This window comes from Solea senegalensis, linkage group LG13, assembly GCF_019176455.1.
Source record: "Solea senegalensis isolate Sse05_10M linkage group LG13, IFAPA_SoseM_1, whole genome shotgun sequence".
In the NCBI taxonomy this organism is placed as follows: domain Eukaryota; kingdom Metazoa; phylum Chordata; class Actinopteri; order Pleuronectiformes; family Soleidae; genus Solea; species Solea senegalensis.
The window spans coordinates 4,065,014-4,074,419 of NC_058033.1; positions in this window are offsets into that span (position 1 = coordinate 4,065,014).

Sequence of the window (9,406 nt, forward strand, 5' to 3'; positions counted from 1 at the left end):
TCAAAACAATAAAAAAAACATTTATTTACTAGCCTTTTCTGAGGAAATTTAAATCCACAACATGACCCCAAAGGTTAGCCTGGAGTCTATAATCCTGCAGATTAACAAACATTTAAAAAAGACTTAATGCAAATGAATCATTATTTTCTCATGTAATAAAGCTGAGGAACTACAAATTGGTCAAACACTTGCTGCAAAAGTCAGTTTAGAGAACAAAAATGTAAAGAAAATAAAGACATTGTTCACTCAGCAGTCACCGATGTGACAGGTTTAAAATATGACATTGATGTTGAAAAGCTTTTCTCTCCAACCTCCGGTTTATTGCCTTTGTTACCACATTTTATTTCCAGGGGAAAAAAGAGAAAAGAATATAAAGGGAAGGGGCTTTAAAAGCTCATTTTGCATCTGCTGTTGTCATTGTTACTTTCATTGTTGGGTGAAAGCTGGTCACTGCTATTTCCAGTTTCCCTTGGTTACCATTTCCCTTTTAAATCATCCCGATGCTGCCACACTGAGCCGAGGTGTCAACACACAAGACAAAGCACAGCATCTGTAACAAATCTGCATCTGTACTTTCTACCATATCTACCATGCAATATTCAAAACAGGCAGCTGTTACATTTTTTTTTCTTCAAATGTTATAATTGGATTTGACTCATTATCTATAATTGTGTGCATGCCTGTGACTGTAACTTGACACTTTGGATACACAATTAATATGAGAATGCTGGGATTTGTTTGTCCAAATACACGAGTCCTGCGGGTGTAAACATCCTGTTAAGGTGAGAGGTCAGAGGAGAAAGGATCAGATGGGTTTCAGCCGACAGAAAGTTGGTGGTAAAGCAGAAAACCGCTCTTTACAAGCGTAATGATCCGAGAGGAAGTATCTGAGGATGAGCTACATGTCAGACCGTGTAGTGAATGGACTGAATTCTTATTTCACATTTGGTTTCCAGAACATTACTTTGTCACAACTTTCAAACAACCTTTAGAGAACATGCTCTAAAGGTTCCCAGAACGTTCCCCTAATGTTACTTTGTCACAACCTTCATACAACCTTGTTGTTGTAAAAAATATAACCAAAATACAACCAAACTGGAACGTTGTGTGGAAACCACGGTCCAACCACAGGAGAATGTTTCAGTTTTTGGTTTAGGGAACGTTCTCAGAACGTTTGGTTGTAACTAACCTTAGGAGAAACTTAGAAGAACGTTCTTTGAACATTTTGTGTTCGTAGAGTAGTCTGTAATTCCTTACTCCAAGATTGTATGTTTTTTCTCAATTCTCTTTTCCAAGACAAAAAGGAAAGAGTGAAGCTCAGCTTCCTCTAAAATGTGTTGTATTTGCATTTCAATTCTAGACAGGCGCTAGTTGTGTCACTAGTTTGTTCAGAATCAGCAGTTTATCACAGATGACAGATCGTATTCCCGTAGCAGCCTCTTTTTTTTTGACGTCAAAGTTGTCACTTCCACAGAAGCTCAGCTTCTCTGGGAGTCAATGGAGCCGTGGGTGGTCATGGACACTGGGCTTCTGCAACTGGAACTGTCTGAAATGCAGAAGCAGTTTTTGACCAGCAACTGCCACTGTAGTCTATATTATATTTATATTATGTTTAAATATTTTCTCTTTTATTTTTGTTTGTGAAAACAACTTTGAGCTGTGACGTATTTCCAAATTTCCAAAAATGTTTTCGGATTTGAGACATTTTGAGTACTTTTTGCTCAGGTGTGTCTCGGTTGTGCTGAAAAAAGGATATAAGACACTCCATATTGTACGTTCCTATAGCCTCTGTTTATACTGTACGTTTAAACTATAGTAATGGAAGAAATAAAGCAGCCTAAATGCCCTAATGCTAAGGATGAACATGTACCAAAAAGAAATTCCACCAGTGTCGGCTGTGCTGCCATTATGGTATATGAATCTGAACCTGAATGAGGGTCATCATGGGTCACTGGAGCCAGTCCCAGCTGACATAGATTGAAAGGCGGTGGTTCACCCTGGACAGGTTGCTTGTCCATCACAGGGTCTACATACACTCTCATAGTCACACCTACAGGCAATTTAGCACACAGGAAACCAAAATACCTGGAGAAAGGTCCTTGTTCCAACTGGGTCTGAACTCTTTTGTCTCATTTTCACTGCTTTTCTTGGTAAAACAAACATATCTTTGTGATTGACAGACCAGCTGTCTGTCGCAGCCCTGTCTCCATTCTGCGAAAAACCATGATTTACAATTTTTGCGACAGCTCCTCTCTGAACCCGCTGCCAAAGTTTTTGAAGTCTCCCATAACTCTGTCGACAACAGCGAGACAAAATCTAGAAGAGGAACATAAACGCACTGCAGCTGAAGCGTTTGCACTCCATGCGCTCGTTAAACAAAAAAGAAACACCAAATAAAGTGCAATAAAACCACACCAACATAAAACAAGTGGCTGCAAAGATGCCTCACATTGTGAAACAAATACTGGCTCGTTTCCTGTACTTCTGTGAAGCACAGGCATGGAAATAAAATAGAAATGAGCAAACATAATTGGTTGGATTACATTCAGAAACGACTTTTTTGTTGTTGTTTGTTTTGTGTGAAATGAATCCATTTATTGTCTACTCTCCTTATAATTCCACTGGGTAAGACACAGGATTCACCATGGAAAGTTTATGTTCATGTGCGTGAAAGCCTTTGATGACCGCAATTATGAGATAGTATGTGTAATAATGCTGTGCCACTGCACGTCCTACTGTTTTGTTTACGTCCACAATTATACAATGTACACCTGTACATTGTATAAACAGAAATATGTTAACACTTTATGGCAAACTTTGTCTTCCTCTGATTTCCCCAGTGAGGCATTAGTAAAGTATTAATCTAATCTAGCATGTTCATATTGTTGAACACAGCAGACCTAAATTCAAATTTTCAGATTTTCAGATTTCCAAAGTAAGTATTGATGTATGATTTTGTACGTGTACATTTTTGTCACAAAGGTGTCCAGAGGGTGCAAAATGCATCAATACAGTAGAAACGACATGTAAAAGACATTGGACATTGGACGTTGGCGTTTACTGTTTGTATCGTCTTTAATGGTTTGGCCAGCTGTTTTGTTTGTAAAATGCTTTATAAATAAAGTTGGATTGGATCCACTCTTTGGGAATCGTTGATCTATGAGGATTCAGATGGAACCTCCACCTGAGTAAAAATGCTGCAGCTCAGTTTTGGACGCAGTGAGTCGTGAACAGCTTTGGGAAAAACTGCACTCTTGACTTTTTTATGCCGCATGATTGAATGGTGAAAGGTTAACAGTGTTAGCAACCGCACTTGGGCTTGTCAGTCAAATTGCAGCAGGGGTGGGGTGTGGGGGTGGTTAGTTTCAAGGGGCCAGTCTTGACCATGTGTAACAATAACACAGTGAAAAAGAAACCACATCCGTGTGTGTGTGTGAGGAGCTGAAAAGTTGGGACACCTGGTCGTCCGGAACGCGCCGCTTCCGTTTTGTAAATACAAAATTTGGAGCGCGCGTTCTCAGACTGTGAAACGACGTTGGCTGAGCTCTTATTTCCTGCTGCAAAACAGCTGAGCGAGCCCCGCCGCTGTCGAAATGTGTCACAGCAAAACGAGGGAGGGAACTCGACGCCGCCTTATCGGAGATGCCTGAATGCACCAGCTCCTCAATTTGGAATTTTTTATTTATTTATTTTTTCCCCCTTTGAATTTAATTTCCCCCGGATTACCGAACATGTGTAAATATTCACAGGCTGCGTCATTAAAGCTGCACCGTTTATTGTTGGGCGGACGTGTTCGGGAAAGATTAAACTCTAACTGTCTCTGCAGAGGAGAAATGGCACTGAACCTGTATTAAATTTCACATGAGGATACTCAATTAGCCTCAAACCCATTAAGTCTGTACAGATTTGGTCTCTTTCTGCTCAAACCCCCACAGTATAAAACCCTTCCCACTGGCCTTTAGCACTATCTTGAGGTCACACTTCACGACCCGCGTATTAACATGAGATCTTTATCTGGTTAATGACATTTTTCCTAACAGGCTTTTGCGTTTACTTTCGCCAATAACGACCGTACTTTGCATTTCGTTCCCGTGATCTATACGATCGCGATTGAACGTCGGCGTGTAAAGTGAAGTATAGGTGGTCAGAGAAAAGTGGCCACATGGAGAAAAGACACATTTTGCATGTGTCAGGCTGCGTTTCTATGGCTTTGCTGAGTCAGTGAAGCTCGTTCCTCTCGTGCTAAATCAGCACAAGATCCTCATCTTGGTATTTAAATAGAGGGTGCGTTTAAAGTGCAGGGAGTTACAGCCTTATCCTTATTCAAAGGTCTGTACTAAACTGCTCTGCTACACATTTCCCCAGGAGATAAACTAAGATAAATAAAGTTGGGAGGGATACACAGTCACAGGAGCCCACGACTGGTCACGTTGTGTGACGCAGGTGTTAATGTTGGCTCAGTCACGGTCAGACACGATGTGACATCAGAAAGACGAAAAGGAGGAGCCTTTTGGAGGCTGTTTAGTCCAACAAATGATGAAAACTGGCTCTTTGTACCTTTATAGCAGTGATTCCCAACCTTTTTTCCATCGACTTCCTCGAATAAAAAAGCAGGTGTAGGTTTTTGTTCCTATTCTCACAGTGTATGTGGATTAAAAACTGTCCCATGCTTCCATTAAGTCAAAACCTTGAGATATTGCCTTGTTTTCTTTATTGATACCAGTGAGTCTGTATCATGGGTCATGGGTTTTAATTTGGGTGATACCGAGATATAGAGTATGTGATTGGAGTTTTCTAAATTGAATATGCACAAATATCATTTTAATAACCTCACAACCTCAGGGAAGACAAAGCCCTGCGGCCCCAGGGTGATCTCTGGCGCCCACCTGAGGTTGAGAACCATGGCCTTATAGGTTAAAGCTGCAGTGCGTCATTTTTGGTGATTTCTTTTTGTTTTTTGTTGTTGATGTTCTGCCTCAGTTTGGTCTTCATGAGCAGACCAGGCATAAAACTGCTCATTTAATGGGGAACTGTCATTGTCCGGACAGACATGCCGCAGCACATAGCGCACAAAGAAGTGGACAGAGTCTCTCCATTATGTGAGCGGAGAATAGATGGCGCCGTCGTAGACGTCTCGTTAATGTAATCAGAGAAGAATGGATGTGAAGTGCGCCGTCGGGCCGTGATTAAGAGCTGACCGTGACACCACTTTGATTCACTACGTTTGGGAGCAATCGGCCACCTGGGTCCCTCACAGTGATTTTGACCAAACCCAGCACTGTGTCCATATAAAGACGTGGCGCCGCCTCCTCTGCGCCTCCCTCTGCGCCTCCCTCTGTGCCTCCCTCTGCGCCCTCAAACAAGACACTGATGTGTCTGAGCTGAGGTGTGCCAGGGTGATTCATTAGTTCATTAAAGGCGTCATCTCGTGGCCATGGCAACAATCTTTCAGACGGGGGTCAATGGTAACGTGACAGTCGGCTTCGGGGCAAACTCTGTCACCAGATCTGAGCCGAAGCAGGAGGTACAAGCAGCCACACCTCCCCCACCCCCGGAAGAAACATCCAGAGGTCCCCTAACCCATTTATGCCTCAGAAACAACACACACACACACACACACACACACACACAATGCCATACAATGATAATCTAATCAGAATTTCTGGGTAGTATATCTAATGATTGTTCCTGATTGTTCCAGAACGCCTCCGGCACGAACCATTTCACCAGTGTAAGGTGAAGGTACATGGATTTCTTTGTGTGTATGTGTGACTCAGGATCAAATTTATATAAAAAAACAAGATTTAACACGTTTTAACCTTAAAAAATGACATTATAATCCCCTTAAATTGTGTCTTGGGTTTACTGAAGGGCCACCAATATTAATGTTTGGAGACAGAAATAGTGTTAGATGGTTTAAAGTGAGGCAAATATGCTAACATACAATATGGGTGCAGGATAAATTATTATTATCATTAATATTTACTGAAAAATCCCCCCAAATCTGAAACACACTTTTTTTCACCCCTTTGCTTTTTCAATTATTGGATGGGCGTTCTTGTCGAGGAACATTAGTTCTAAATTATTCAAGTTGGCGATGTTTTTATTTGAATCCCTATCTGTTTTGTCCATAATTGTTGGAATTCTTCATGCGTAGATTCAGGACTGGGAACACGGAATTAACTAGATTAATTTCAGAGGGATGTGGAGGAAAACTAAAAAAAACACACAATGACACGAACAGTGTTTGCCTTCCTGTAATAATTACAGAATTTCCAATAAGTCCTTGGATATTTGACCCACAGTCTGAGCCAACTGAAACTGGCAGCGTTGCACACTTGTATTAAGGTTAATTAAAAAAGTGATGATGCCACCACATCACTAAAGTCTTTTCTCTCGGCTATAATCACTAATCACAGCAAACATAATAAATGACGTGCTAATAAAGGGTAATGTCCTCCAATGAAACATCTAGCCACGCAGATTTTTATCACTTTTTTAAAGTCTTTCTGGATAATTGTTGTATTGATGAACAATAAGCCTTTGTCAGCATCATTTGAATGCCTATAAAAACAAGGTCTGAGTATATTCAAGGATACAGTTCTAGCACTACTCGCCTCTACTCGACCCAGTTTGCTATCAGACGCGTGGCTTTTCCTCGTCATCTGCGCGAGACTTCTTTTCAGTGTACAGAATCATTCGAATCAGTTCATTAAAAAGATCAGTCACTGAACTACAATACGGCCGAACAGGTCGCGATTCCAGTTTTCAAGAACAAGCTGCAAGAACATAATAATGACGTCATTCTTTTCTTGCAGCGCTGGGAGAGAGAACCCATTTCTCTGCTCTTTTTGCAGAGTATGTCCATGGCAGGCTTTAATGGAAAGGCAAAAAATATTCTTATATCTTGTATTATTATGAGAAACCTATATTTACACAAGCTTGATTTTTTTTTCAATGAAGTTTTCCCAAATTTTGACAGCACGACCTTGAAGCCCGCTGACATTTTCTTTTCTTTTCTGTTTTTTTTCGGGGTGGGGGTGGGTGAAGTGTGTTCTGTCTTTCCTTCGCGGCCCTCTCCCTCTGACCGAGTCTGTTAAAACCATCGGTCCTTGACTTCGTCTGGCTTCCCTGTGGTGAAACATTCTGCCCCCAATCTGTGCGAGCAGAGCAGAGAGTGTGTGGGCTCACTTCAGGATATAGAGACACGCTGCTGATGATGATGATGATGATGATGACCACGGCGGTGGTGGCGATGATGATGATATCCTGACTGCTTCAAAGCCTCTTCTTATGCCTGGATGGAAAGATTACCTCCATGTAAGCCCACACTCTTCTTTGAAGTCCACAAAGCAAAGTTCTACTACTTCCTGTTCATATAGACACAGTTTATTACTTCATTATTCTGAAAAATTCAAATGACAGTTCATACATCAGTGAATAGAAAACACACCAACTTAAAATCATCCGTACAAAACAGCTATAAATTTTCTCTACTCATTAATGTTTTAATTATAGATTATAATTTTCAAGATTAATATACAGCAAAGGATTTATTTGACCAGTTTTATGATTAAATCATTAACATTTTTGGTTCTCTGGTAGACAGGAACCTCATTAGGGTTCAAGCACACAGGGTCCAAGAAGAATCAGGTTGTTTTTTTTACTTATTTTTCCTTTTAAGTGGACAATAAATAATCATCGCACAGCATCGCAACATGTTTTTTTTAAAATTTAAATCACTACTTTGACACTATATTCCTCACGTCGCGTCATCTTTCTGTTCTTTGAGGCACGACAGAGAGGGAAAAAAAAAAGGAGCAGTAGAAGATAAAAGGTGAGGGAGAAAAGGGAAATATGACAAAGAAGCACGGCTGATGTAAAATACAGTAGGAGGGGGATTTGGCAGAGGGGGAATCATCCTTTCTTTGCCTTCTTCTCCTCTCCATTAGAGGGGAAAAGAGATTTTTCAGATGGGAGTTTGGGATTTCTGCCCACTTCAAAGACCTTTTCACACAAGCTTTTTGACTTTTTTTAATTCCACTTTTACATGAAACAGACTTGATGTTTAAAGGTCGGGCGATATGTTTAATGTATGTGAATCACCACGACTTTCCAGCCATCGTGTAGCGTCTTCTAAACTAACTGTGTTGAGGAATATTTACTTCAGTTGCAGAATTTATAATTAACAATATTTACTGTGCCTGTCGAAAAGTCTATTTAACACAAACAGCAGGTTTTATGAACCCAGATTAACCTCCTCAAAGGCGATAAACACCATCTCCGTAGCCGGTGCTTGTCCTGTGGTGATGGTTTTTTTTTTTTCCCACTCTTGCATCACTCGTGTGTGAAATGTGACATCATTAGCAAGCTGGAAACAAACCCACTGAAGAAAACAACACCGCCATGGAGCTCAGTGACAACGAAACGCTGCTTTCTGCTTCGTTCAGTCGTATCTTTTCAACGGTTCAGCTGCTTCAAAAGATGATTTTCTTCAAGTTTGCTCCAAATATTCATGGCTATTGGCATGTTAAAGGCTGTGTAACTGTGTATAACTGTGTATAACTCACTGCTCCAAAGAAATCTTTGATTTTGGATGGATTATTTTGAACTGGTTGGTAGATGTTACATAATTTAGTTTACAAATAATTACATTGATTTTTATTTTCCCTTAATCCCTTCAAGTAGTATATATATATGTATATATATATATATATATATATATATGTATATATATATATATGTATGTATATATATATATATATACATATATATATGTATATATATATATATATATTCATATAAGTTCTGTCTCACGTGACAACGCCGTAACGTGGCGCGGCGTGGCGTGTTTCCTGTAGACACAGTCACGCAAATGAATTATTTGTGCTTTAGAAAAACAAACGCATTCACAGACAAATTGGCGACGTGTTCGCTCCTTGACAAACACACGCTTTAAGGACACAGACCGTCACTAAATGTACATGTTCAGTGTTTGCATATGTTGTTGAAGGTGAAACCGACCCGGCGACTTAGTGGACGCCTGGAGAATTTTCACTGAAAACATTAGTGGGTTCATGATGGATCAGTTGATACATGTTGGATTATTTTTAAACATACTACAGACTATAATATATGAACTCGTCATAAGTTATACTTGATTTTTATGGAGCTATCCCAATTGTGGTGAATTAATTAATGGAAATACTTCAAAAGACTTTAACCTAACTTAATGTTTTACATTATACTTTTGCCATTAACCCATTCACACACACACATATTCAAATGCTGCCATTACAGGACAAATTTGGGATTAAATGTCTTGGCCAGAGACGCATTGGCAGATGATAAACTGGGAATTGACCACTGCCACCCAGTAGTAGGCAGGATTGCCTTTTCAAACTTT